Below are 26,698 nucleotides of genomic sequence, written 5' to 3'. Positions count from 1 at the left end.
ATAGTTCCCTGTGGGATACAGTATAAACTTGTTTATCTGTTTTATATATATTAGTCTCTGCAAATCTCAAACTCCCAATTTATCCCTTCCCACCCCCTTCCCCACTAGTAACCATAAGTTTGTTTTCTATGTCTGTGAGTCTATTTCTGTTTTGTAGATATGTTCATTTGTCTTTTTTTTTTTTTTTTTTTGAGATCCTATATATAGGTGATATCATATGGTATTTTTATTTCTCTTTCTGGCTTACTTCACTTAGGATGATATTCTGCAGGTCCATCCATGTTGCTGCAAATGACATTATTTTATTATTTTTTATGGCTGAGTAAGTATATTGTTGTACAGATGTACCACAGCTTCTTTATCCAGTCATCTGTTAATAGACATTTAGGTTGTTTCCATGTCTTGGTTATTGTAAATAGTGCTGCTATGAACATTGGGGTGCATGTATCTTTTTGAATTAAGATTCCCTCTGGATATATGCCCAGGAGTGGGATTGCTGGATCATATGGTAAGTCTATTTTTAGTCTTTTGAGGAATCTCCATACTGTTTTCCATAACGGCTGCACCAAAGTACATTCTTACCAACAGTGTAGGAGGGTTCCCTTTTCTCCACAGCCTCTCCAGCATTTATTGTTTGTGGGCTTTTGAATGATGGCTACTCTGACTGGTGTGAGGGGATACCTCATTGTAATTTTGATTTGCATTTCTCTGATAATTAGTGATTTGAATATTTTTTTCTGTGCCTATTGGCCATTGGTATGTCTTCATTGGAAAATGGTTTGTTTAGGTCTTCTGCCCATTTTCGGATTGGGTTGTTTTTTTTTTTGTTATTAAGTTGTATGAGCTGTTTGTATATTCTGGAAATTAAGCCTTTGTCAGTCTCATCTTTGCCAGTATTTTCTCCCAATACGTAGGTTGTCTTTTTGTTTTGCTTATGGTTTCCTTTGCTGTGCAAAAAGCTTGTAAGTTTAATTAGGTCCAATTTGTTTACTTTTGCTTTTATTTCTATTGCCTGGGTAGACTGCCCTAGGAGAACATTGATGAAATTTATGTCAGAGAATGTTTTGCCTATGTTTTATTTCATAGGTTTATAGTGTCTTATCTTATGTTTAAGTCTTTAAGCCATTTTGAGTTCATTTTTGTGTATGGTGTGAGGGTACATTCTAACTTCATTGCTCTACATGCAGCTGTCTAGTTTTCCCAACACCATCTTTTTTCATTTTTAAGGCATTTCCTATATTTTTAAATAAATAATGCTTTTACATGGTTCTTAAATTGAAAACTATAAAAATGTACAGTGAAAAATCTTTCTCCCACCAGTGTCAGCCACCTGCCAAGTTTTTATGCCCCAAATAGAAAAACTATTATTAGCTTCTTGTGTAGCTTTCCCAAGCAATTTTACTTATATGCAAGCAAATATAGTCTATAATACTTTACCATAGTGTTTTACACAAATATTATACAAGCTGTTCTGTAACTTCTCTAGATTAATATATTTTATAAGTCTTGTTCATTTTGAAGCAACCTCATGGTATACCATTTTATGGCTGTATTATAATTTAATTAATAAATTCTCTATATTTTAGGTTGATTTGAATCTTTTGCCATCTAATAATAAGTATTAAATATTTTATTTATAATATAAATATATAATGTAATACTAGTTATTATATACTATTATGTAATATATATTATATATAATATTATAAATATATTAAATATTATTCTTATCATTATAGCAAACACTTACTGTAGGTTTGGCACTGTTCCCAACACTTTACTTTTAGTAACCCATTTAAGCAAAACCACAGCCATATAAATTGTGTTTTTATTATCACCGTTTTTTAGATGAAGAGCCAGAGGTGAAGAAAGGTCAGATGATTGGCCCAAGGTTTGCCGGCCTATAAGTGGTGGTCCCAGGATATTAAGTAGGAGAAGACAAAGGGGGTCTGCCATACTTGGGGGTTGGAGCCCACTATGTCTATAGATGAGAGTGAGGCTAGAAAGGGGGAGCAATGGAATATGTCCTACCATCACCTGGGAGAGGACAACCTACCTTCTGAAGATGATGTTCCTGTAGGTTGGGGATTGCCAGCTCTCAGGACCCAGACCAGGGTCTGGACATAGATGTGCTTGGGTGTGTCAGAGAAGAGGGGCAAGCAAGAACCTTTCCTTTCCTGGAATTCAAAGTAGAAGAGCAAGAAACAAAATGTCTCAGAGGGCCCAGGGAACTCTGCCTGACCTTAAAATGCATCAGAAAAGATAGGGATGCTGGTGGCAAGTACAGCCAGGCACCAGCAGCCCCTCTCACTAAGGATATCACCTTCACACTGTTACCCCGCCTTCTCCTCCACGCCAGGGACTCAACGGTGTTGCTGTTTGGCTCAGGTTTCTCCTCAGCCATGTCCCACTGTCAGCCTTAATTACTCTGGTATCTATTTTGATGACTGTCTTAGTCTGTTCAGGCTACTATAATAAAAATACCATAGACCGGTGGTTTAAACAATAAAGATTTATCCCTCACAGTTCTGGAGGCTGAAAAGTCAAAAACAAGGTACCAGCAAATTCGGTGTCTGGTGAGAGGTGGCTTCCTTATTCATAGGCAGCCTATCCTCTCCTGGCAGAAGAAATAGAGAGCTTCCTGAGGTCTCTTTTAAAGGGCTCTAATCCCACTCGTGAAGCCTCCACACTTATGACCAAAGGCCCCACTTCCTAATACCATCATTCTGGTGGTTAGGATTTCAACACATGAATTTTGGAGGGACACAAACATTCAGTCCATAATGATGATCCTTCAAGCTCCTTGCCTTCTTGACCCCACTGACCTCCCTTTATGCCACTTAAATGGGTGGGACTGCTGCTAGCACATAGAGTGCCTTTGTGTGAAGTTGGAATCACAGCTGGCTACATTATAAACTTGGGATCCAGAAAAAGAAAGCTGTTCCTCTCTCTCTCACTTGGTCTTCATTTTTATGGAGTGAGCATGAGAACGACTTTGACTCTGGCCACTTCTTACATGTGCAGCTTGGCAGCACCTTGACTAAGGCCTGCCCCTCACACCTAACCATTTCCTGCCCAAGGGCTTTTTTATGATGCTGTGTTGCGGGAAGGTTGTGGGAAACTGCTGGACTTTCATGCATGTACAACTCAAAAGTAGAGGGCCGTGTTCACCCTTTGGAGTGACCTTCACTAATATGAGATGGGAGTCAGTGGATGAAAATTCTTTCTTTCCCTAGACATACACTCTTGAGTTGCATTTTAGGTGGCAAACTGTATTTGTTTTCTCTTACTGTTGAAACAAATTGCCAAAGCTTAGTGACTTAAAACAATACAAATTTTTTGTCTTGAGTTCTGTTGGTCACAAGTGCAGTTTGGCTTGGGTGGGTTTGTCTGTTCTGGGTTCCACAAAATCAAAATCAAGGTATCTGTTGGGTGGGACTCTTCTCTGAGTGCTCTGGAGAATCTGAATGCAAACTCATTCAAGCTGCTGCAGTGTTGGCCTTTTTTGGTTGTCAGCATAATCTCAGAACATGTTCTGTGTACTAGTGCCCATCATTGTACAGAAGATAGATAGAGGCAGGGAAGTTGTGGAGGACGTTCAGATACTAGTTTAGATGGTTTTGTCCTTGGTAATTCTTTGAGGCCCAAAGAAGACAGGGAAATATTAAAGGTAAACCTGCAATCTTTGAGAAAAGGAATATGAATTTATAATTGGTCAACACAATAGGAAATATGATTGAGAAAAATTATCCTGAGATAAATGATTTAAGAGAACATATTTTAAAATTTGTAACTGAAGATAGAAAAATCATGCCTTGGAATTTTTTGGGTAGAATTAATATGGTATGCGTTAACTCTGGAGAAATTAGGATTTGGTAGTTACCATGAACTGAACAAAAGCTTAGCTGATAAATTGTACTTTAAATTCAGAGTATCGTACACTGGCTGGCTGGGATCTGTGGTTTTATATGAGTTTGTTGTCAGATACTCATGAATTCAGAGAATAATGAGAAGAGAGATATCATGTCTGGTAGAATTTTCAGATCTTAAGAGAGTGGTTTGAGGTATTTCCAAGGCCTAGCAACCTTTCAACAGAAGGAGATAGGAACTATTTGAAACTCCTGAAGCCCTCAGAAGGACTTTGGAGGAGGCTGAGTATGTAGACTCTTGCAGGAGGCAGGTTTGGAACTGACATTGATAAGGACTGGTGCTGCTGCAACTTTGTGACATATGAGGAACACACTGTTCCTCAACAGGGGGTGAGCTCAGAGCCAGGGAAGATTTCTGAGTTAGGAATACTGCCCACCTCTGGATCCTTCAGAGAATAAAAGTGGGAAGAAGCCTGGGAGCAGCCAGGCTGAGCATTTGTGTTGTCTACTGAATTTTCTCAGCCCTAATAATGTTTCACATTACCGCCAACTTAGAAGGCTCGAAGTGGTATTATAACAGTAGTACCCTCAGGTAGAAAACCCATCGAATTGGCTAAGTTGATCCAGCCTGAAAATTCTGCCTCACTCATAAATTAAAATTCTTTGATGTGAAGAAGGATATGGTGGTTAACTTTTAAAATTCATATGAATTGCAGTACCCTTGATAGTGTAGGCCTATGTCAAACCACTGCTGATGGCCTTGCCGGTGCTGAACTGGGTGTGAACAGACAGCAATGGATAGCAGCTCTGGAAACCGTTCTTTTTGGTTGTATGATTGGTCGAGGTTGAGAAAGAGAAATGTAGATGCTATATTCCCCTGTCAGGCTCGAATCTCTGATACCCTCTCCGTTGCCATTTGGGATGGGGAAGACTTGCATTCTGAAGACTGTACTATCGATCAGCAGCCATGAATTAAGTAACCTAAAATTTTGACAGTCATCCCAAATGAGAGTGGAAGTCTGGCCAAGAGCCCAGTGAAAAGATTCAAGGTGACAGAGAGTAGTGGAGCCTTCAAGTGCAGAAAGGGCAGATCTTCTGTAAAGGCCAGCACCCTACTGTGGGAATGGCAGGGACTAACACCAATGAATGAGCATTTCCAGCAGGTATTGAAATGCCTCATGCATGGGCTGTGGAAAGCTCTAGCACTTTCTCAGCAGTAACATCTCAGGGTACTTAGGGAATGCATGGTGATTGTACCTCTAAACTCCGGATAAACTGAAGAGAAAAGGAATTCATTACAACATTACTGAGTAGCTCACACATGTGACAGGAACGCTAAAGACCTTGGCTCAGATAATGAGCAGGATTCCTGCAAGACTGAGAAGCAGACAACAGACCCAAGGTTGTACCACAGGATCAGCCTGTTAGGATCCCACCGCAGTGTCTGAGCACCATAGTGACTCCACCACGGTGAATTATCTCTAACTTTCTGTGACTTTGTGTTTCTTCCTCCCAAATAAGGAAGGAGACATCTGGTATTCCTTAGTTTTCTTGGTGGGATAAAGTTTCTGCCTCCTACAAAGACTCATGTGCTATGAGTTCTTTTTGTTTTAAATAGCATGGATGGGATTTACTTGCTGGGTAGTCAAAGGTCACTAACAAATATCTATTCGCACCATCCCACTGACTGCCCAATATCCCACATGCATTCTTCCTCCAATAATTGCACTTTACTGGAAAAGCTTGTGAAGTATTGGAGTTATTTGTTACTTAGCTTTCAAAAAATATAACTTACTTGCCTATCAGAGCCTAGAGTTTTCTTTCTGGGAAGGATTTATATTAATGATTTAGTTTCTTTATCATTAGTCTGCAAAATAGAAATTGTAAATATTTGACTTAGAGATCTATTTGGGTATCTGTTTCTTCTGTAGGTTTTGATAAGCAGTATTTTCTAGAAACATCTATAGCATCTACATTTTCATATTTATTTGCACAAAATTATTTATAATATCTTAATGTATTCTTATTTATTTTTAATGCCTTGATGATCTCTAGTGGAGTCAGCCTTTTTCAGCCCTGATTTTCTCATATTTGTACATTCTCTCTTTTTTTGATTAGTCATGTTAGATGTTTATCATTTTCTACAAACTAACTTTCTTGTTGTTGATTTTCAGTATCAGAGGCTTGTTGTCTATTTCATTAATTTCTACCTTGCTTTTATTCTTCCCTTGTGCTTCTTTGGGTTCATTTTACAGGTTTTAACCTTAACTTCTTGAGGCTTCTGGTTTCAGCTCTGACATGTCAAGAGCTTGAAAGTCATCACTCTTACCCTTACATCAAAAAAAAGGATATACAGGGCCCAAACCACACTAACAACCAACTTATCCTAATTGTCAGCTTACCCTATGCAGCAACCAACAATAGCAAAATATGCGTTATTTTCAAGTGCACATGGTGTTTACAAAGATAGGCCATATTCTGGGTTATGAAACAAATCTCAGTACATTTTAAAGGGATGAAATATTTTAGACTATCTTCCAATTTATGGATTATCAAAAAATATAAGTCTAGTTTTCATTATCCAAAAAGAGTTTCAAAGTCCAAAAAATTAGTAGCTCTCCATTCAGGAAAAAAGACAAACTCATAAATATAGTTCCGAGTCCATGAAAACAGTGCTGCTAAGAAGAGATTTCTCTAGTTTCCTTTTCAGTTTTTTAAAGTTGCACCAGCTTTCCTTTAAAGTCTGTTTATGAGAGAAAAAAAATAATTTTACTCCCAGGTATAACTAAATTAAAAGAAAACCCCAGGAGACTTAGAGGTTTCCTATTGCTGTAGGTCTGTATAAAACTAAAAATCAAATACCTGATCACCCAGGAACAGTGCGAAGATCTCAGGTAGGCATACCTGACTGCTAAGAGAGCGCCCTAATAGTAAACGAGTTAGAACCTACGTTACCAAATAAAGGCTGAAGTGCAGTTGGCTATGCAGAAGCTTCCTACCCATGAGGGAGCTGGTAGGGAGGGAAAACACCTGTCTTCAGGACACCGACACCAACATCCATGACAGAATTGATATACTCTTGATGACGTCAAAGAGGAGCCCCTCTCACCTGTGAGGAGATGTTAGAAGATGAATGGTAAAGAGGAGCAAGAAGAGAGTGATGTGGGGGCCATGAAACCTCCACCCTGGGTAAAGACAGTGTAACAATCACCCCAACAAGGAGAGGAGGCCAGGCCTCCCGCAGATTTAAATCTCAAGCTGTAAAATTGAAACTTGCTGGACTTAATCAGTGTGATATAGAATAGCGCAAAGGAAAAGGTGGGGCACTGCTGGAGATGGGTAGATAGTTCAGATTCTGAAGCAGAGGACAAAGGACGGCTCCCTGTAGGGGATAGAAAGATATCTAGTCAAGACCTTATCTGACCTGGAGTAAACTGAGTATGCCTTACAGGGGTCACTCTACACTCTGTTCCCTCACCTATTTCTAAACCTTGAGTAAGGTAGAGGAAGAGAAGGAAACTTTTCTTCTTTATAAGGAAAACCATGAACAAGAGTTATGTTGAGATGAAGTCAGCGTGGCAACACGAAGGACTGTTTTTTCACATGCACTCCATTTGCAGTACCTCACTCAGCCTCACTTCATCCGGAGTGGATCTGCATGAACCCAAATGATTAGCAGTATGCTAAGGAAACTAGATTCTGGGGAAAGGGGCAGAAAGGTAAAAATTACAAGTTACTGATTAAGGGAGGAAAGGAGGAGAGAGATTTTCCCCAAGGATTACTAAGCCTTGGGCATATGGAATAGCCCTGTCAGCCTAGATTAAAAAGTCATAAATGTACGAGGTAGCTATGAGGACAAATAGAGGAGAATAAAGGGGCCATCTCCAAACTCTGTGCTCCTCTGGATTCATGTCCTGTTGGAAGATACAGTTCCAATATGAAATACAGATTTTTTTTTTAAACAATCTGTGTGTTTGACAACCAAAAAGCAAAAGCTGTTTAATAAATGACTGTATTACCTCTACTTCCACTATTAAGGAAGTCATATTGGGGTAATTGCTAAATATCCCCCAGAAGATAACAAAACATATATACCTTTGAGAGTATATTGTCTGTTTATACAGCTCCTGTCATCCTATATCCTACACTTGGTATTATTATTCTTTCCAAAGGAGTTATTTGATCCTGTTTTTAAATATTTAAAAATTTGATCCATAATATCTAGAAGTTTACCAAAGTCTAGATTTAGAAACTAAGGCAATTTGACTAGAGACAGTTGATTGTCCCCCAAACTCCAGTCTCCCTTTTCTGTAAGAGAGACTTGCCCCTGGGGTCCACGGGACCCTACTAGAGACTACATTTCCCAGCTGTTCTTTTCGCTACGTGAGGTCATGTGACTGAATTCTTGCCAGTGAAGTGTGTGTAGATGTGACCTGTGCTGTTTCAACATCTGGACCATAAGTCAGTGGGCTTGCAAGTCCCTTTCTCGCTTCCTGCAAACTGTACGCCCCTTGCCTTGGTTTCCAACCTGCAGGTGAAGACCTGCTCTAACAAAGCAACAGGGTGCAAGGGAACCAAGTCTCTAAGTGAGCACCGAACAAAACCACCTGGTGCCCCCCAGCCTGGAGTGCTCACTGCAAGGATTTAATGTGAGATTGATATGCTTCCGTTGTCTTTAAAAAACCACAGTATTTTGGAACCATTTGATTTTATTGCTTCAGCCTTTGACCAAGCTTATCATACATATTTTAGTAAAAAGTAGCCAGTTGGCAGGTGGGAATTTTACTTTCCTTTAATTTTTTATTTTATAAATTTATAACCTAGATGACTGAGTTTTTTTTTCAGTTTAACAAAGGTATTGCAATTTTTTATTGTTAGAAACTGAGTAGAGGTGCTTAGCTCTATGAACCATGAGAACGATTCTTATCAAATCATAGAAGCATCAAATTATAGAACCTGGCTTCTGGAAGTGATGAAAGAAATACAGTGCCTTCAGTGAGGAAGTGACCTGACCAAGATCTCAAAATTTTGCTCAGAAATACGTATTACAGTGTTACTATCTTTCTACATGCTCTTACCAAGTGCTCATGCATTTGGCAGGGGGCACACAAACACACACACACACAGAAAGGAAAGGCCCCCATATCTGGGAATCTTAGAGAGATCAAAACTTTCCATAAAAAGATAGTCAAAGTTTATCACACAAATGAAAAAAGTAAAAATTGAAGAAATAAATGTAGAGTGAAATTAAAAGTAGCCCTATCCTAAGAGGTCATTTCTAACAGCTTAGTTCTCACAGCCTCTAGAGGCTCTGAGCATGTTCTCCACTGTCTTTGTAATGGTTACTCATTCATAATCAGTCGCATGCAATTCACAGCTAGAACTGATATGTTTTCCTTCCATTGCTACAAAAGAGTCTATACAAATTATTTGCGAAGTTGGCCATGTTTAGGAATCAGAGAACTTCCCATGAGTTTGAACAGCTCCTCCCATGGTAGGAATACAGACTTAAGCATTAGTGCCTGATTAAAGTCTTTAAAGGGCCAGTGTGCAGCAGCACAGAGCAGAGTTAGACTGCGGAGGGAGGGCGAATGCTCAAGGCATGTACATGTGGTAGTGGGAGGTCAGAGACCCAGCAAACCATAGCCCTGAAGATGGCTGCCTTAGGGACAGGAGCAGGTGGCAAGGAAGAAATGGCTGAGAATGAGTGCTGGGGAGGCCTCTGAAGATGTGATTGTATTATTACATCCTGCTCATTTCCCCCAACCCCTCATACTTATTGTCTTGGCCTTAATGTGTTGATTCATACCATCAACTACCCAGGTTTTGATTTCTGTAGAGACAGTTATCAGGGGGTGCACACATGTGTGTGTGTTACTGTAGGGTAGCTTTTAGAAACTCTCCTGACATGGGATATTCTTTTTTTCCCCCTTCCTTTTGGTATCTCTTGAAGTAATTATGTTTTCCCATTGCCTTTTTGTGCAGCTTTCTTCCTTTAACACTAACAGCTGAATAGCTGCTACTATTTTGGCTTACTAACCATCCCCAACATGAGAACTAGAGAATTAAAAACAAAACAAGACAAAGCAAAAATGAAATATCGATGTAGAAATGAAAATCCATAGGAACACAGTTCTGAGAACACAATTTTAAATAATAAATAGTTTACAAGATTTAGTGATAGAGCTCACTACGTAGATGACATTCTCTAATGCTTCGTACATGCTAACTTAATTCTCAGAGTTGCCCAGTGTGGTGGGTACTGTTAATATCCTCATTTGACAGATGAAGAACCTGACACACAGAGATCTCAAGTAATCTGTCCAAGGTCAAGTGAATATTTATCTAATTAGACACCCTGGCCCAAATTCTAATTTTAAGAAGTCTGAGTACAAAATTCAGTTATAACAGTCCTAGTAGACCCCAGCGTAAGATTTACAGTGGTTGTATAGCAAGTGAAGCACTTGGATTCTGACATCAGGTATCTTGATTTAGGGTCCTGGCTTTATTTTCACACTGTGAGAGCTTGAGGAAATTACTTAACCTCTCTGAGTCTCAGATTTCCCACGCATCAGCCATGGGGAGGATGATTTAAAAAATCTAACACATAAGGAAGAGCATAGCACATAGTAGGAAGCTGTATCCCTGGGTCCAGCACGTAGTAGGTGCTTGGAAACATTTATTGAATGTCAGTTGTCATAACAGAACAGCACATATTGACAAGAGGAGCAGAATTGTGATTTATTAAAGCCAAGCTGGATTGCCTTTTTAGTCTTTCAAAACCCCCTCATTTCTCTAACACTTGATGTAGATGAATGGATCTTATCCATAAAGCACAAAGTACACTGGTATTGCTTTGATGATGATGTTTCACCCAATAAAAATTGTCTCCCTTGCTCTCCTCTCCTCCACCCTGGCATGCTCATTTATAGGATATTCAAAGGTTTAAAGAACAGTTGACAATTTATGAATAGTGGTTAAAAATACTGATTTCCCCAACTTTTTTCCTGCCTTAAATAATGTTGATCCATAAATTATGCCTGCTAGAACATGTGTAGAACAAAAATCTATATCTGATTTGGAGAAAATGGCTCAAAATACAGATTCTGACTCTGACCTTAGGCATTATGACGTGAAATGTCTATGCAGGATTTCACACAGGAAAAAAGAAATAAGGAAATCTAAAGAGCCACCAAGGCCCTTTGAGTATCTAGTAAATTCTTGAAAAAACACTTTTAGTTTTGTGAATGTGTCAACGCTAAGTTATTTCTTCACACATGGATAAAATCCCTGGAATTCCATTGGAAAATAAATCTTTAACAATGAACCTTTATGTTTGAAAATTAAAGCAAACCGCATGCTTCCTAAGGTAGATGGGAACGTTTAAAAACTGTTAGTAAGCCAATTAGCGTTGATCCAACATACAAAATTGTTTGAAATAATATGTGATAGGGTACTTTATCTTACACAAGAGCTAATCTCAGAGTTTACTGACTGCCTGTCTCTATTTTTTCTTTTGTTTTATTTATTTATAATTCTTTGGAACTTCTGCCAAATTTCCAACTTTTGGAGGACTTTCTCTGTTTTACACACTCCACTATAGAAATGAAATGTAATACACTCTTGTTTGTTCACTTTGTTGAACATAACTTGGATATTTATTAATTTGTTGACTTGAAATGTTTCAAAAAGATTTTTCTCAAAATATACATATTTATTTGTAGTTCTTTATAAAGAAAAAGTAAAAGGTTTTCAGACTTTTAATGATGGCTAATCATCCCATTTAACATGCTGTTGTATGATGTTATTCATTTTTGACAAGTTAGAATGTTATGAAACTATTTGAACAGTTCCGCAATTTATCTCCATCAACAGGAGCCTTTAGTGGGGGGGGGGGGGAGTTTGACTTAAAAATGATAATGTAACATTAAGGATGTCAAAGTAATGAAAGACATACAATAGCTTTAGACAGCTTATGATATTTTATCTTTATTACTTTTAGTTCGTGTGGTAAGAAAACCTTAATAAGAAAAAATATTTTAGAAAGAGACCTGTTAAATATAATTTCACTAATAAAAGATGAAAAATTGAAATTGAATTTTTAAAATACTCTGAAAAAAAGTTTATTCACTACTGTTACTAAATAATTTCATGCAAAGTAAAAAAAAAATCAAAGCAAAAAAAAAAAAAATGACCCCAAGGCCCAATGGTAAACGGACATACAGCTAACTTTTAAAAATATTTATGAATCATCCTTTATCAACCTCAGACTGTTATTCAAAATTTGACTATACATACATGTATATTTGCAACAATAAAGAGTTCACTTTAAAATACGAATTTGGGAGTCTTTCAAAATATGGTAGACACAACCAAGAGCCAAGGAAATGCTCCAAGTGAACCTCAAGATCTTTTTCTTATATGAGGGCATTAAAACATTAAAGGCTGGGGGCTGGGTGTAGCTCAGAGGTAGAGCACATGCTTAGCGTGCATGAGGTCCTGGGCTCAAGCCCCAGTACATCCGTTAAAAAAAAATTAAAAGCTTTCTAATGTGTTAATTGGTTTTCATGCTAGAAACTTAAATGGAAGATGATCTCTTTCTTTGACTATCTTCCCATACACTAAGTACACTCATATTTTACAGTTAGGCTATATTTTTAGAAATTGTCTGGTCAGTAATGTGAGCTGTACTCTTTTGTTTCCAACTGGCTCTCAAACAGAGGGCAAAGAGAGACCAAAGACAGAGACCACTCCAGATTGGTAGGTGGCAGTTTTAATGAGAAAGGGAGCTTACATGTGAAGCTTATCTTCGTGGCCACAAGATGAGTAGATCTCCACATCTGCCAGGTAGAATCTTGTAAGTTTAAAGAGAGACCTTAACTAGGTTCAGTCACCTATTCAGTCCAGGTGGGCTCAACAGTATGTTGCTCTCTCAAGGCTGCATCCTTGAAATGGCTCCCATTATGGGAACAGTGAGCAGAATGTACATTCCAAGGACCGGGGTGATGGTGAGGAACCTACTATTGCCCAATTGTCTGGGTCCAGCTGTTGGGTCAACAGGTGGTCATGCCCTGTCTATGATCACCTCCAACATGTCCTCCAGAAAGAATTTTATCTGAATACTTAGCAAACATAGGGGAGTAAGGACCTGGAGGTCACAAGGGCACTGCTGGCTCCATGGCTCTATCCTATCATCACTAGCATGGGGGGCACCTCCCTGGAGGATAATCAAGGGCAGTGTATATTTCCAGTTCCAGAGAAGACTGTGGCATATCATTATGAAATCCCTGGGGAGGGATTCCTTCATGGTTTATTGCATCTCAGAGGGAACCAGAGTGACACAATAACCACCTAAGTGGCATGTGCTAGAAGTGGTGTGCGGACAGAGAGAGAGTGTGATAGTTGGTATTTATCCAGAAGGTGAGAGGGCACAATCCTTTTATTCATCCTCACTCCATCCTTATCCTGACTCCTTTTCTAGCAAAAAAGTGCAGGACATCATGTATCCACAGCTCATTGTTTCTAATGTCTAAACCATATATCGTAACCACTGCCAAGGGATAAGACTTAGAGTATCTTCAGGGAATTTCACAAGAAAGAAGTTTATAATATAAACACCTATTGTTTGTAAGTGACTTCATGCTGTTACTGGACTATCCCTGGTATCTAACAGGCTTGTTGGAGCACATAATGCATATTCATCATAGAGCATTTAGAAAGTAAGGATAAATTCAAAAGGAAAAAAAAAAATCCGCACTCTTATCACCCCAAATAGCCACTGTTAACATTTTCCTGTAAACTTTCATTCTTTTTTCTATGCAATCCACATGATAGTTAACAGTGTCTAACATTAATTTAGTGTTAACTTGGTGCTGATCACTATACCTAGTTCTTTATAAGCATCATCTCATTTAATTCTTATTATAAACTTAAGATATGGGCACTATTATGCCCATCTTACAGGTGAAGATATTGAGGCTTAAAGCGTTTAAACAGTTTGCACAGAATCACACAGCTAGTGAATTGTAGCTGCCAGTTTTAACCCAGGTGTGCCTGACTCCAGGGCCTGTGTTCTTTTTTTTTTTTTTTTTAACATTTTTTATTGATTTATAATCATTTTACAATGTTGTGTAGGGACCTGTGTTCTTGACTCAGTGTAGTATTTCTGATTTATACATGCCTTTAATACTAGAAGATTGTATTTTATATCGACAGTTTTATAATTCTTCTTAACTATAACTCTATAGTGAAGTAAGCATATGAAGGAAGAGGAGTGAGAAGCATGTAATATACAAAATTTGTATTCTAAAATACATAAAATATTTAGATTTCTCTTCTCAAATAGTCAAATGATACTAAGAGTTAGCATGTGAGAAATAACAAATAATGAAGCCCCATTAAAAAATGCTCAGAATTGCTGGTTAATGGCAGAAACGTAGTATCAATGTATATATATTTAATTATTTGTTAAAAAAACACAGATGACTTTTTGAAAGTGTTGGGAGAGCTATTAGGATCAGTCTTTCCAAGGAGCAGTTACAAAGAACTACGAAAATATGTTACTAGGAAATAATCTAGAGAAGTAATTCACCAAAAATGTGGTTTCATTTCTTTTGGCAAGGTAGGTTTATTTGATCCCTAGAAATATAAATTTGAAATAACAAGTAACAAGGCAGGACACAAAGGAGGATACAGATACTGATTTCACAGCTGGGAAAAATAAAGATTTATATTTAGACACTAATGGAATGTGAATTTAAAATGACATAAATAATTTATATCTTATAATCATTGGATTTTTTCCCCATAAGTTTAAGTGCTTAAAATGATTTTTTAAGATCCAAATATTTTAATTTTTCCTCTGTAGATATTTGCATGGTTGCATTTTGTCATTGATAGTTAAAAACACAGGCATTCTGGCTCAGCATCATCCTTGAAAAAAAAGCTAATGAAAGGAACTAATGTCAGCTAAATGAAAGCTAATGTGAGGAGGAGGAGGAGGAGGATGCAAAGAAACACGAAGGCAAAAGTGAAGTGGGTGGAAATAAGGGTGATTATAATATGATTATATTACAAATATAGATAATTACAGTATAATTGGAGTTATATTTGGAAGTTACTCAACAAGCATTTAGAGAAATCTAAAGCTATACAGCAGACACCTCTGAATTCCTTCTTCCTAAATTGAAGACAGATTTTATGTGTGTGTGTTTATTTATTGCAGAGACTTCACACCTACTTTATCAAGACATAGGCAATGTCCCTTAATGAAAAGTGTCCAGAAGACAAAAAGCAGTTGTTTTAGACGTTGGAATCATTAATTCCCCTATAAGTCACTCTTTGATTTCTAATAAATCTTCAAACACTAATAACGTACCTGTTTCAGAAAGTCTATTATTGTTTTAATTTGGCACCAACAGACCAACTTCAATTGTACAATAGGAAAATACATAAAATATATCCGACCCGATACATATCCCATACAAAACTGTGTATGACTTTGGGCAGTGGTTTAGTTGCCTCACAGGTTGTTATTCCAAGCATGATGTACAACACATGTCATCCTAACTAGAGAACATCTTCAAGCATTTTTTTCTTTAGGCACTTTACATTCTTAATAGCTCACTCTGATGGTTTGCATTTCTTTTCTGTGGTTTTAGAGCCTTTGGACTACTGAGGTGAATTTTCTGTTTTATTTCTTGCAACTAAGATATAATGAATGGAGGACTAACTTCCAGAAGAGATCCTCAGGCAGACATCAGGGGATCTGGTGTATAAAAGTGCGTTGGAACCTGTATGAAGCAGGGCCCTAGAAAAGTAAGTTAGACAAGGGAGCCAGCTGTGGGGCCCTGCCTGTATTCAGCACTAGTGAATGACACGTGCACGAAGGCAAAAGAATCTCTGTCTTGAAGGCTAGTAGTGACCCCAAGGTCTGAGTAGTCCCTCCAGTCTGGTAATGTCAAGATTGGACACTGAATTTAGAGGGTACAAAGCTCTACTTTTTGTACTTTTCATGTAGGCTGTATTAGTCATAGCAAATTATAGCTAAAATTTATTGAGTGTTTTTAATTACATGCAAGGGACTGTGCTGAGTGATTCACGTGGATTAACTCATTGAAGTATCACAGACCCCAAGTAGTAGTATTGCCCATTTTTGCCTTCTAGGGACTTGAGTCTTAGAGGAGTCTAGTAATGTATGCAAATATACAAAAGCAGTAAGTGGTAGACTTAAGCTTACACGCCGAGCGTCTGATGCCGGAATAGGGGAGCTTAGCCACACTGTTGTCTCTCTGGAGGGCTCTAAAGCAACCTCCTACTGGCTATAGCGAGTTAGGAATTTGCCCAGTATGTTTTATGGTAGCCATTTAATCCATTCTTGAAGACCTTTTTTCAAACTTTGAAGCAATAACTACACAGAAGTGAAGCAGGTTGGTTGCAATAAGCAGTTCGTAATTTGTAGGGGGTATATGGGAACTCTGTTCTTTCTGCATAACTTTTTTTGTAAACCTAGAAGGCTCTAAAAACTTGGGATCTGTCCATAAACATAAGGTCTATGCTTCTTTTTCTGCCTGTTTTCTAACCCCATTCTCAAGTGCTTATCACCTGATGTGCCAAAATTTGCATGTAACTGTACACAGATACTCAGACCTCTTCACCAAGACCTCCAAATCATAAGAATTCCAAATTGGAATGCATTTTCTCCTTCTTGATCTCTTGGCAAATGTCTTAAGTTATTTTATTTTTCTTAGTCTCTTGGGTATTACAGGCAGTGGTGAATTTTCTTTAGATTTTGAGTCTCTGGAATATAGAAACCATGTATTTCTTACTCATTTCCAGTCTCACACCCAATATATCTACTATGTTGAGTATGTGATAATAAAAAATAATTATAACAGCTTTTTATTAATTGCTTAATTTGTGCCAGTTCTGTATTTCAGGCTATTCACGATGAATACAGCTTGACAAATTCAAGCCTTAATCCTGGCCTGGATTCTCACAATGAACTTCAAACTGGTCTCTTCTGCCTTGCTTGTTCCAGATATCATTTGCACATCCAAGTGTCATTTCCTGCTCAAGCATGTGTAATAATAATACTCCATTATCTGCTCTTCAGCATCCCTTAGGGCCCAAATCTGCTCCCCTACTAGTCTGTTATGCACCGAAAAGCTAGCCCACTGAACATTTGCTAAGTACTCATTATTGCTTCTCTTTTTTGGAACTTGGTTGATGTGTGAAAATGTTCTGCCTTCCTCATTTCTACTGTTAAAAACCTTAATTATCCATTTCAAATATTATCCACATTCATAATTCTAATTTCCTCCTACTGTCTCCCCACTCCTACCAGATGGGCTCTTATTTGACTTCTCAACACATTGTACTGCTTCGGCCATTTCCTTATTGTTGGCCTTTACCTCTCCTTCCACCTTCAACTAGATTAACCTTACTTGTGGAAAGGGATTATATTCTCCTCAATTTTGGACCGTCTGACACTGCCAGCACAATGTGTTGCAGGTAGTGGCCACTCAGCAACCCCCATATTGGAGAGACTGTAATACCAGGTGGGAATGTATAAGCTGTGAAGTCAGGTGGACAGGGATTCCAATCTCAGATAAATCACTCAGTAGCTGTGGAATTTGGGCAAAGTAGAACTCAGATTCCTTTTCTGTGGGCATGGCATTGTATCTGTTATACAGTATTGTTGAAAAATTTAAAAGGAAAATATACATGGAGTTTGACATATGTTAAGTATCTAATACTTGTCAGTGGCAAGTATTTGTCTCACAGAAATTTTCTCCTGGAATATCTTTATTTCCTTCTATCTAAAGACATTTTACCTCTCTCTTTGTAGTCATACTTATGCTCACAATAATTTGCTAGGAAGGCAAAATTGGAACAAGAAAGGCCATTTTATAGATAGATATGACAGTGTATTTACAATCAGATCTCTATTTATTTTGAAATTACTGTAGTACTTGTCAATTAAATAGAGCCAAAAATATTTATTGAGCACCTATTATGCATCAAACACCATTGTAGGTACTGGGGATACTGCAGTGAATAAGATACAGTGCTTGTTCTCTACTTTCATTCTAATGTGTACAATGACACATGACGAAAAGCTGACCTAAAAATGGTACCAAACCTGCATTGATTAGAACCCCAAACTCCATTTCTGTCCCTTAAAACTTAGCTATTAGGGAGCTTTGGGGGCAGTCCAAGAATGGTTACCCAGATTATTTTTATTTTTATTTTTCATATGTTCTTTTTTAAACAGAAGTATAGTGGATATGTAATTGTTACTGAACTTAGGTCTGCTTACCCACGTGGAGTAAAGCCAATCTACTGACACTTGGTTGTGGTGAAAGAAAGTGCAGTGTTTATTGTAAGACATTATACAAGAAAAAAAAAAGGAGTCCAGAAGACCTAGTGCTCAAAAATCCGGAACTCCCCAGTAGGCTTCAGGAAAATGTTTTTAAAGGCAAGGTGAGGGAGGGGAGTCCTAGGATATGTGATCAGCTCATGCACAATTCGCTGAGTGGTTGATGGTGAGGTAGAAGGGATGTGTCACAGGGGTTAACCTCTCAATCCCCTACCTTTATACTGCCCCTCCCCTCTCCCCACTGGTAACCACTAATTTGTTCTCCGTATCTGTGAGTCTGCTTCTTTTTTGTTATCTTCACTAGTTCCTTATATTTTTTAGATTCCACATATAAGTGATATCATATGGTATGTGTCTTTCTCTGATGTATTTCACTTAGCATATGGAGGATACTGTTGTCCAGATTTTTAAAAGCTAGGACTTTAAGTAGCAATGTTATGGAGGCAAGCTAAATATATATTTTTTCTTCTCGGAAAAACTAAGCATAAATCTATGTCTTTGTGTGTAGCAGATGGACCCGAGCTTTCTCTATTTCTATTTAAATAACCTAAAGTAGTTGTCAGGGAGTGAAAGTTGTTGCGTGTTGCCGTGTCAGCAGGAGCTTCCATCCTAGCTCTTCAGTTTGCAGCCACTTAGGTGAGTCCCGCCGATGGCATAGGGATAGACGGATTGACCTTGACCTCCCCAGGACTCCTGCAGCCACCAGCCTCTGAGCGGGCGTCACCCGCTCCTTGAGAGACCGGGTGCGCAGGGCCCTCCCGCGGGAGGAGCGCGGGGCGTGGAGGGCGTGGGCCGGGGGCGGGGCGAGCCCCAGACTGGGTGCTCGCGGGGAGCTGTCAGTGTCAGGCTCGGGGAGAGAGAGGAAGTGCCTGGTCCCGGAGGAGCGCGAGCCGAGCGGCCAGCGCAGCGTGAGACAGCACATCCTGCGCGGGCCGAGCCTGTCTCCCTCTGGAAACGCTCGGGTGCTGACGCCACCGCCGCTCGGGAGCCACCGCTGCGCTCGCGAGCCCAGTTCCGCTGCCGCCGCCCGCGTCCAGGTAAACAGGAGGGGGGTCGCGCTCTCCCGGCCCACACCTCCCCGCCCCTTTCAACCCTCCCCGCCCGGGGGTCGTCGGCGCTGGGAGCTGCGGGACACTAGTGCGGCCGCTGCAGCCGAAGCCGGACCCTGGCCTCTGCCCACTCCCCGGGCTCCTGCGTGCTCCGCGGCGCCCGAAAGCGGCAGCCCCCTATGGCAGCCCCCTGTCTCAGCTCCCCCGGCAGAGCTGAGAGGCGAGGGTAGAGGGGGAAGAGTCGTGGTGTCATCACCTTGTCGTCCACCTTGTAGGCTGGGAAGGGCGTCCCAGCGCGCCTCGCTTCGGTTTTCGCCTGGGGAGCAGAAGGCTAGCGGCGGTGAAATCCGCACCCCTCTGGGCCACCAGCTGACGGCTCCTAGGGGAGGGGGGAGCTGCAGAGGGAGGGGAAAGGATGCTTTTTGACTACATTTTCAGCTGTCTGCAAAGCTCTTAGATGCTGTTGCTACCCGCCAAGTCCGAGAAAACGAATGCACTTCCAGCAGGTCATTAATTAAACACTCACGCAAGAAGGTACCAGTTTCTCCCACTGCTGCAAAAAAAAGTGTGGCTGAGGGGATGTGTTTTCGTAAACACCTTCGCGGCCGCGTGGCTCTCCTTCCCCCACTCCCACTCCGGAATCGCTCTGGCCTTACAAATCAGTGCGTTGTCATCATAAGGGCAGTGATCCTGGCGGCGCTGATGGGAACTGAGTGTGCAGGAGTCTCATGACTTGTACCTTGGGTAATCAGAATAAACAGAAACCCAGGATCAGGACAGGAAATTACTTAGGAAATCAGAGACTCAACAAAATGCAGAAGATGGAATATATTAGTTATCCTGGCCTTTCCCACATCTAGGTAAGGAGCAGAACAAGTAGCCAGCCATTTTCTTGCCTGGAATGCCTTTCAAGAGGGCATTGTAGACTTATTGTAGTCAGGGTTATGCAAAATTGCTTCCATATACAGAAAGCATAGCTAACCCTAAGACATGGTAACTGCAGAAGACATCATATGGCTAAGATTAGCACAGATATGGGTGTAGCCTATGTATCTATTTTCATTGCGGAAATTATAGAGAAAGACATTGATCATTGTTAGTAAATTTGAAATGGAGCATTCAGTACAAGTTGTGTCCTGAGGGTACTAATGAGAATGTGATTAATAATTCCTTTGACTATTTAAAATGCCAGATTTTCTCCAGAAGTCTTGGTGTTTATAAAAAGGACCCAAACTCTGCTTTTCTGACTGTGTTTCTTAGTGAAATAAAAGCATACACTCCTACCACTAAATAATCAAATGTTCTCTTAGAACCAATTCCCCAGTATTTCTTAAGGTTTGAAGATCCAAAGCTCCAAGAGCTGTTTCTTTTAGAGATCTTCTAGCACCACTATGGGGATGTTTAGATAATATGGTGGGGGTGGGCCCAATGTAGGCTTTTTTTCAGCCTGTCCAGCTCTGGGCCCAGTTTTTGGCCCATATCTCTCTTTTTCTTCCCTGTCTCGAGCTTCAGGCACCAATGCACCTGCTGCTTCTCCCTGTGGACCTCAGAGTTTCTGAGCCTCTGCTGCACAGTGCCCTGGAGGAGAGGAATGGGTTAGCCCCTCCCCACACCCAGCCTTCCCAACTCTCCTACTGAAAACATGTCCTGTAGTTTTCTGGTGGTTTAAGTTCTATATCATTGGGTATAATCACTGCTAGGGACATGGCCGGAGAAAATAAATTCAACCTACAGAAAAATGAGGTAGAATTCTGACAGTGGTGGTCCTGGTCCCCTAGTTTCTGATGAACTGAGCTGGTAAGAGCAAGTCACCAGGCATTTCTGTCATCATGTTTTATGTCTAAGAAGGGGCTCTATGAACTTTCTTCCCACTCCTTCTACTTCCCCAAACACTCCTAGCAGAGTCTACATTTAATAAATGAGCCTTTCCCTTGACTCTAGTACTGAGTCAAGTAATTCTTGGAGATCTAGCCTGGGTGCTGTTCTGTTCATATTTAGAACAGCGGTATAGACCAGTCTTGCAAAATATGTGCTAAGTTTTTAAACCCAGCCATGTCTCTTAGCCCAGACAGTGTGCATAGGCTTCATCAACTGTTCATTGCCTCAATGGGCCTCTCATCCTCCCTGGTCACCCTATTTCTTTCTGTCACTTAATAGCATCAAATGAAAAGGTCACCCATATCCACTGCAGACTTAAGTATATCCCCTCATCACTTTGTTCTCCCTATACTTTACCCCATCAAATAAAACAAAAGTTAATAATATATTGAGCACTTTACCATGCTCAACTCATTTACTAAGTATATTTCACTGCCTCTGCTACATGTATTACATTACCAATACATTTACTAAAATATACTGAGCACTTGACTAGGCATTGCATTTTAAGCTACTTCTCATGGATTAATTTATAAAATCTCACAAAAATCTACTGAGGTGGATATTATTTGTAATCCCGTTTGACAGGTGCCAACTAAGACACAAAGATGTCAAGTAACTTCCTGAAAATTGTTTAGCTAATAAGTTGTAGAGCCAGGATTTGAACCCGGGCAGTCTGACTCTTCTATAGGAGAGTTATATTGGTTAATTTTCGTATATTGAATACTAGGCTCTTTTCTTGCATTATTTTAATCTCTATATTAATCTTATGAAGTAAACCTTATTATCTATATTTTACAGATGATAGAACTGAGTTAAGTGACATACTCAGGTCATAGTTAATACATAGCAGAGGTAGGATTCAACAGGTTTGACTGTAAAACCAGGAATCACCCATTTTAGCTAGCATCCCTGTGAGAAAGAAAAAAAAAAAGCTGATCTTGTCTGTTTCTTTTGAGTTTGATGCCGATTTTCTCCGTGAGCCATTGTTATTTTCTTTAAGCCATAAGTGTAGTCATAGTTCTTTGCCAGCTGATTGGTAGGTGTGGATGATGTGGCAAACCCAAAGGAGGACCACAGCTCTTTTGAAATCATATATTGCATTTATTCTGTCTGCTCGATAAAACTGGCTAATTCCCCATAATACTTTATAGATCTCAAATACCTTATAAATAGTTGTTTCCTTGATTAGGGACCCTTTTTACTAGAAATTTTTGCAGCTTCTGCATTCCCTAGAAAATGTGAGACAGTATATTCTTTTGGGAACTTTGCTGGGATAGAGAACTTCTGGGGTTCACTTCTTTTGAGAATTAATTGAAGTTAATTCTTTGACGTTTATAAACGGTTGCCCAGGTCCATATAAAAAATGATTCCTCTCGTCTGGGAGCTTCTCATCGGTATCCAGGACTTATTTCCTTTGCTTCCTCTCTGTAGGAAGCCTGGCACCAGAATGTCAGAGCAAAGCTTGCATTGTAACATAGATGCCAGGTGCCAACTGAGGAGCCACATGTTCATAAAGCATCTTCTGAGTCTTTGTTTAGAGGAAGCTTCTTAAGCAGGAGTTGTAGGCACCATGGAGGGCAGGCATATGAGAGTTTTCAGGTGGTCACTGAACCTGATAAATTGATGCAAAAGTTTATGCATTTGTGTAAAATGCAGTTTTCTAGGGAAAAAATAGGGTATTTGTGACTAAAAAGAGATTAAGAACCACTGGTTAAGTGCACTATTTAGGAAAGGGGTGGGGGGAGGAGCAGAGGCCACTCTGCTAAAATGTGTTGGAAACAAAGCAAAACTGTCCTGTTAGAGCCAGCCAAGAAAAAATTTTCTTGGCTATCAGGACATTGTTGACATTTCACTACAGAGGCACGCTCAAGTTCCCAGGGGTGGGTACAACATACATGAATGCATGCTGCAACCAAGTGAGGTCTCTAGGACCTCAGGCAGCCCTCCCACTGCTTGCCATTCACTGCGCACTTATCTTGTTCACACTCAGGCTTCAGTGAATCTTCCCAGTGTAAGGCTGACATTTTTATCATCCTTTGACAAACAAGGAATTGGATGATTTGGAAACATTAAGCCACTTGGTCAAGGCCACACGAGGCCAGTTAGTAGAAGGGCTGGATTTCAAATGCAGGTTGGCCAGATTCCAAAGTCTGTTTATTCTCTTCCCAACATATCTCATTGTTTCTCTATGTGGGTTGCCAAAAAGTTCTCTTTAGTGTAACTTTATTGTGGCAGGACGGAGAGTTCCTCAAGAACACTCTCACATACTGATAGGAAAAGTTTAAATGTGTTATCAAAGGGGAGCAAGAAAATGAGACATTTCTCAATGTCAGGGAGGATAAGTGAGCCCTGCTTTCCCGTGGGTTGTGCTCATGTCCCACACATTTGATTCTCAAGTGCGGCCAGGTATCTTGATGAGTACCAAATGCATAGCAGTCTACAACTAGACAGCGCAGGAAGTTGATTTTGCAGGGGTAGCAGCAAGACTTTATTCATCGAAAAGATGCTTTTACTTCAAAGCTGAGTCTGAAGCTGCTCCGTGCGTTGTGATCTGGAACATTAACTTGGTACTTAATCCTGGGAGGACCTGTGCTTACCAGATGGCCTATGTGCCCTTTAGTTTTCAGTTCATTTCAATTCTGTGATTTTTCCCCACTTCATTTCATTTTGGGGTACAGACCAGCTAATGCCGTCAGTATGGCAAACACACAAAGCAGAAATTTATGTTAGAGTCAAGGGCATTTTTAATAATAAAAATGAGTCTCAGGCACAGTAGAGGATAACTGCCCTTGATCAGCGGATTGGCCTGGGAACAGTTACCAGTGTGTTTGCCTTCGCTTCAACATTTTTTTCTCTCCTATAACCTCTAAGGGTTTTTACAAACTTTGCTGCTCCTGCTCCCTCGCACATTTTAGGTTGGCATCTAATGTTTTTTATCATAAATTTAAAGATTCACAATGAATGTGATTTCCAGAATATTGTAAACTTTGACATTTAAAAATAAAACATTGGTATCATTCTTTGAATCCAGTTAAAATCTAAATTCTATACAAACCTCTATTTTAAAAGTACCTGAAGAAGCTCTTCTACAAGAGGGTATTTTTAAATTTTGTGGTCAAGCATCACAGTAAGATCTGAGTTTCCTTCCCCCAACTCCCACCCCCGGTAATGTGAAAGAAGGGCTTTTGTGAAAATGGAGATGGAAAGGAGGCCCTGAGTGATTGTGCAGCCACAGACGCAGTTTTTGGTGGGTCAGTTTTTGGAACACCTACAGAAAGAAGCTCTGGGTCTTGAAATTAAAATGTTATTAGCTCTTTGCATTCCTGCACACTCTTCAGAAAGCCTCCCGGATGCCAGGGGCACACGATGCCAGTGTGAAGAGCACATATTTATCTAGCATGGTTGCTGGGTGTTACGGGTCGCTGTGGGGCCAGTGCTGGGAGAAGTCCATGATACCTGTGGTTCAAACTCAAGGTGGGCAAGGCCAGAAGGTGCTGCAGAGCCACTGGTCCCATCTTGCGCCCTCAGGCAGGTGACTGTGTGGATGGTTGTTTCTCCTCTATTTAGTGACTTACAGTAAGAGATATTCCCGTTCCAGTGTGTTTTCAGATCAGTAGTGCTCAACCAGGAGTGACTGTCCTTCCCAGGGGGCAATGTCTGGAGACAGTTTTGGTTATCACATCTGGGGAGAGAGGGTGGCTGCAGGCATCTGTAGTGGGTAGTGGGAAGAGGTAAGAGCTGCTGCTGGATACCCTACAATGCACAGGACAGCCAAGGGCAAGAAGCCCTGCTTTAGATGTTCTGGTTTCCTATTGAAATCTTCCCTGCTGTAATTTAAGTCTATTTCCTTGGTCTTCTACAAGAAAATAAGAGCATAACATATAAGAGGCAGCATAAGGTAAAGGGAAGAAGAAAACTGGTATTCCATTTACTGCTTGTGTGAGCCTCAGTTTCTTCATCTGTGAAGTAGGGATAACAATACCTGGCTTGCAGAATTATGCTAAGGGTTTCAGATAATGAGAATACTGGGTCCAGTACATGACAGATGCTCAATGTGTGGAAGATGCTTTTATTATCCAACAGCCATGATATCACTCTCCAGCCTTCTCTTCTCAGGGACCTGTGTGATCTTGCCCTGCTTTGAACCAAAGGCATGCTTTAAAAACTCTTTTATCTTGAATTATGCTTATGTGCATGCCTCCTTCTCCTTTTAGACTCTAGGCTCCCTGAGGCATCCTTGTGTCTTTCAGCAGAGGGTCTTACACATGGCAGATCTCAACAAGCTATGTTGACCTGTGAAATACTAGCCAGAATAAATCCCACTTAATTTTCCTCTTATTACAAGATTTAGTTCATTCCCCTTGGATTATTTTAATGTGTTTAGTAAAACATTCACTTCCTGTAATGTAGTCCCTATGGAACGTCTGGGCTCCATATGAATGTGGGCTTGGTGATGCCTAGAATTCTAGACCCCTTGCCTTCGTGAATCAGGATCACATTGATGGTTTCTGTGGGAGGACGGGCAGTCTTGAGGAAGACCACCTTTCATTCTAGAACTGATGGGTAGGATGGTTTGAGTCTTGTGTGTTCCTTGAGTCCCTTGGTCTAAATCCTTTTGATCTGGCTTTGATCTGACACTCTCCTCTGAGCAGTGCAGTACTTTGGTTCCTTTCTGATGGGGGGAGGGGAAATGTTGACGCGATTGTCAGATTTCTGTTTTATGCTAAGGTATAGAATGAAGCCAGGAGAAACACATGTATTTTAAATAGTGCTTATGAATAAATGATGACACAGTATTTTATATCCTCTGCCTGCAACTGGTTTCCCTTGTAGGATACAGATTTTCCACTCTGCCCTGAAATAGTACCCATTTCTTTGTTTGACAAGCTGAAAATTTTAGTAATTGAAATGGAATGAAGTCCTCTCCTTTTGAAAGTAGTTTGGATCCTGTCATGCACATATGGAAGCCTTTAAAAGTTGATCAAGTTGTTGAAGGTTGCAGTGAGCCCATGTAGAGGGGATGACCACGGGATTCTGTTTTAGAGTCAGCTTGTGGGATTTTAGTAGTTGGTGGGTTTGAGTGGCTGAAAGGGTAGCGGGCCCTGTGGGGAATGAATGTTTTGACAGCGTCCCCTTTTAAAATGAAGCACATCTCCTGTTTCCCTTTCCGCCCCATTGGTATCAAAATAGCAAGGGGTTGTGGGAATTGGTGTGTATTTTGTGGAAGAAAGAATAACAAAAAACTTCTCTACTTGTTTCCTTGAAAAGTGTGACTTTGTTCACTTTCAGAAGGTATAGGTTACCGCTGGTTTGGAAAGAGGATCTTCTCTCTTTGAATGCTTTCAGGCTCAGAGGAAAGTGAGAATCTATTTACGTAAGTTAAAATGCCAAACTAAATCTCCTAGTGCAAATACGGACCACCCAGGGACATTGTAAAGGCCAGGTCTGGGGTTTTGAACACAGGTTTTCTTGCTTCCTCTTTTAAGCTTTTTAATATTTTTCAAGTGCTGCTGAAAAGT

The 26,698-nt window shown here is 40.1% G+C and overlaps 1 protein-coding gene across 3 annotated transcripts in view; it reads left to right on the top strand.

The window, feature by feature from the left end:
- Positions 1–26,698, top strand: part of DYNC1I1 (dynein cytoplasmic 1 intermediate chain 1) — a 377,849-nt gene that overhangs the window by 58,616 nt on the left and 292,535 nt on the right. For 2 of the 3 annotated variants that reach the window (XM_010972445.3, XM_010972429.3), the window contains exon 1: positions 19,082–19,286. The exons of the other annotated variant lie outside the window; for it this stretch is intronic. The gene's annotated coding sequence lies outside the window, so the exon portion shown is untranslated. Of the gene's footprint in view, positions 1–19,081; positions 19,287–26,698 lie in introns of those variants that run through there. 3 annotated transcript variants of the gene reach the window in all.

Source organism: Camelus bactrianus, chromosome 7, assembly GCF_048773025.1.
Source record: "Camelus bactrianus isolate YW-2024 breed Bactrian camel chromosome 7, ASM4877302v1, whole genome shotgun sequence".
NCBI lineage: Eukaryota > Metazoa > Chordata > Mammalia > Artiodactyla > Camelidae > Camelus > Camelus bactrianus.
This window is presented reverse-complemented; position numbering and strand designations above follow the sequence as displayed.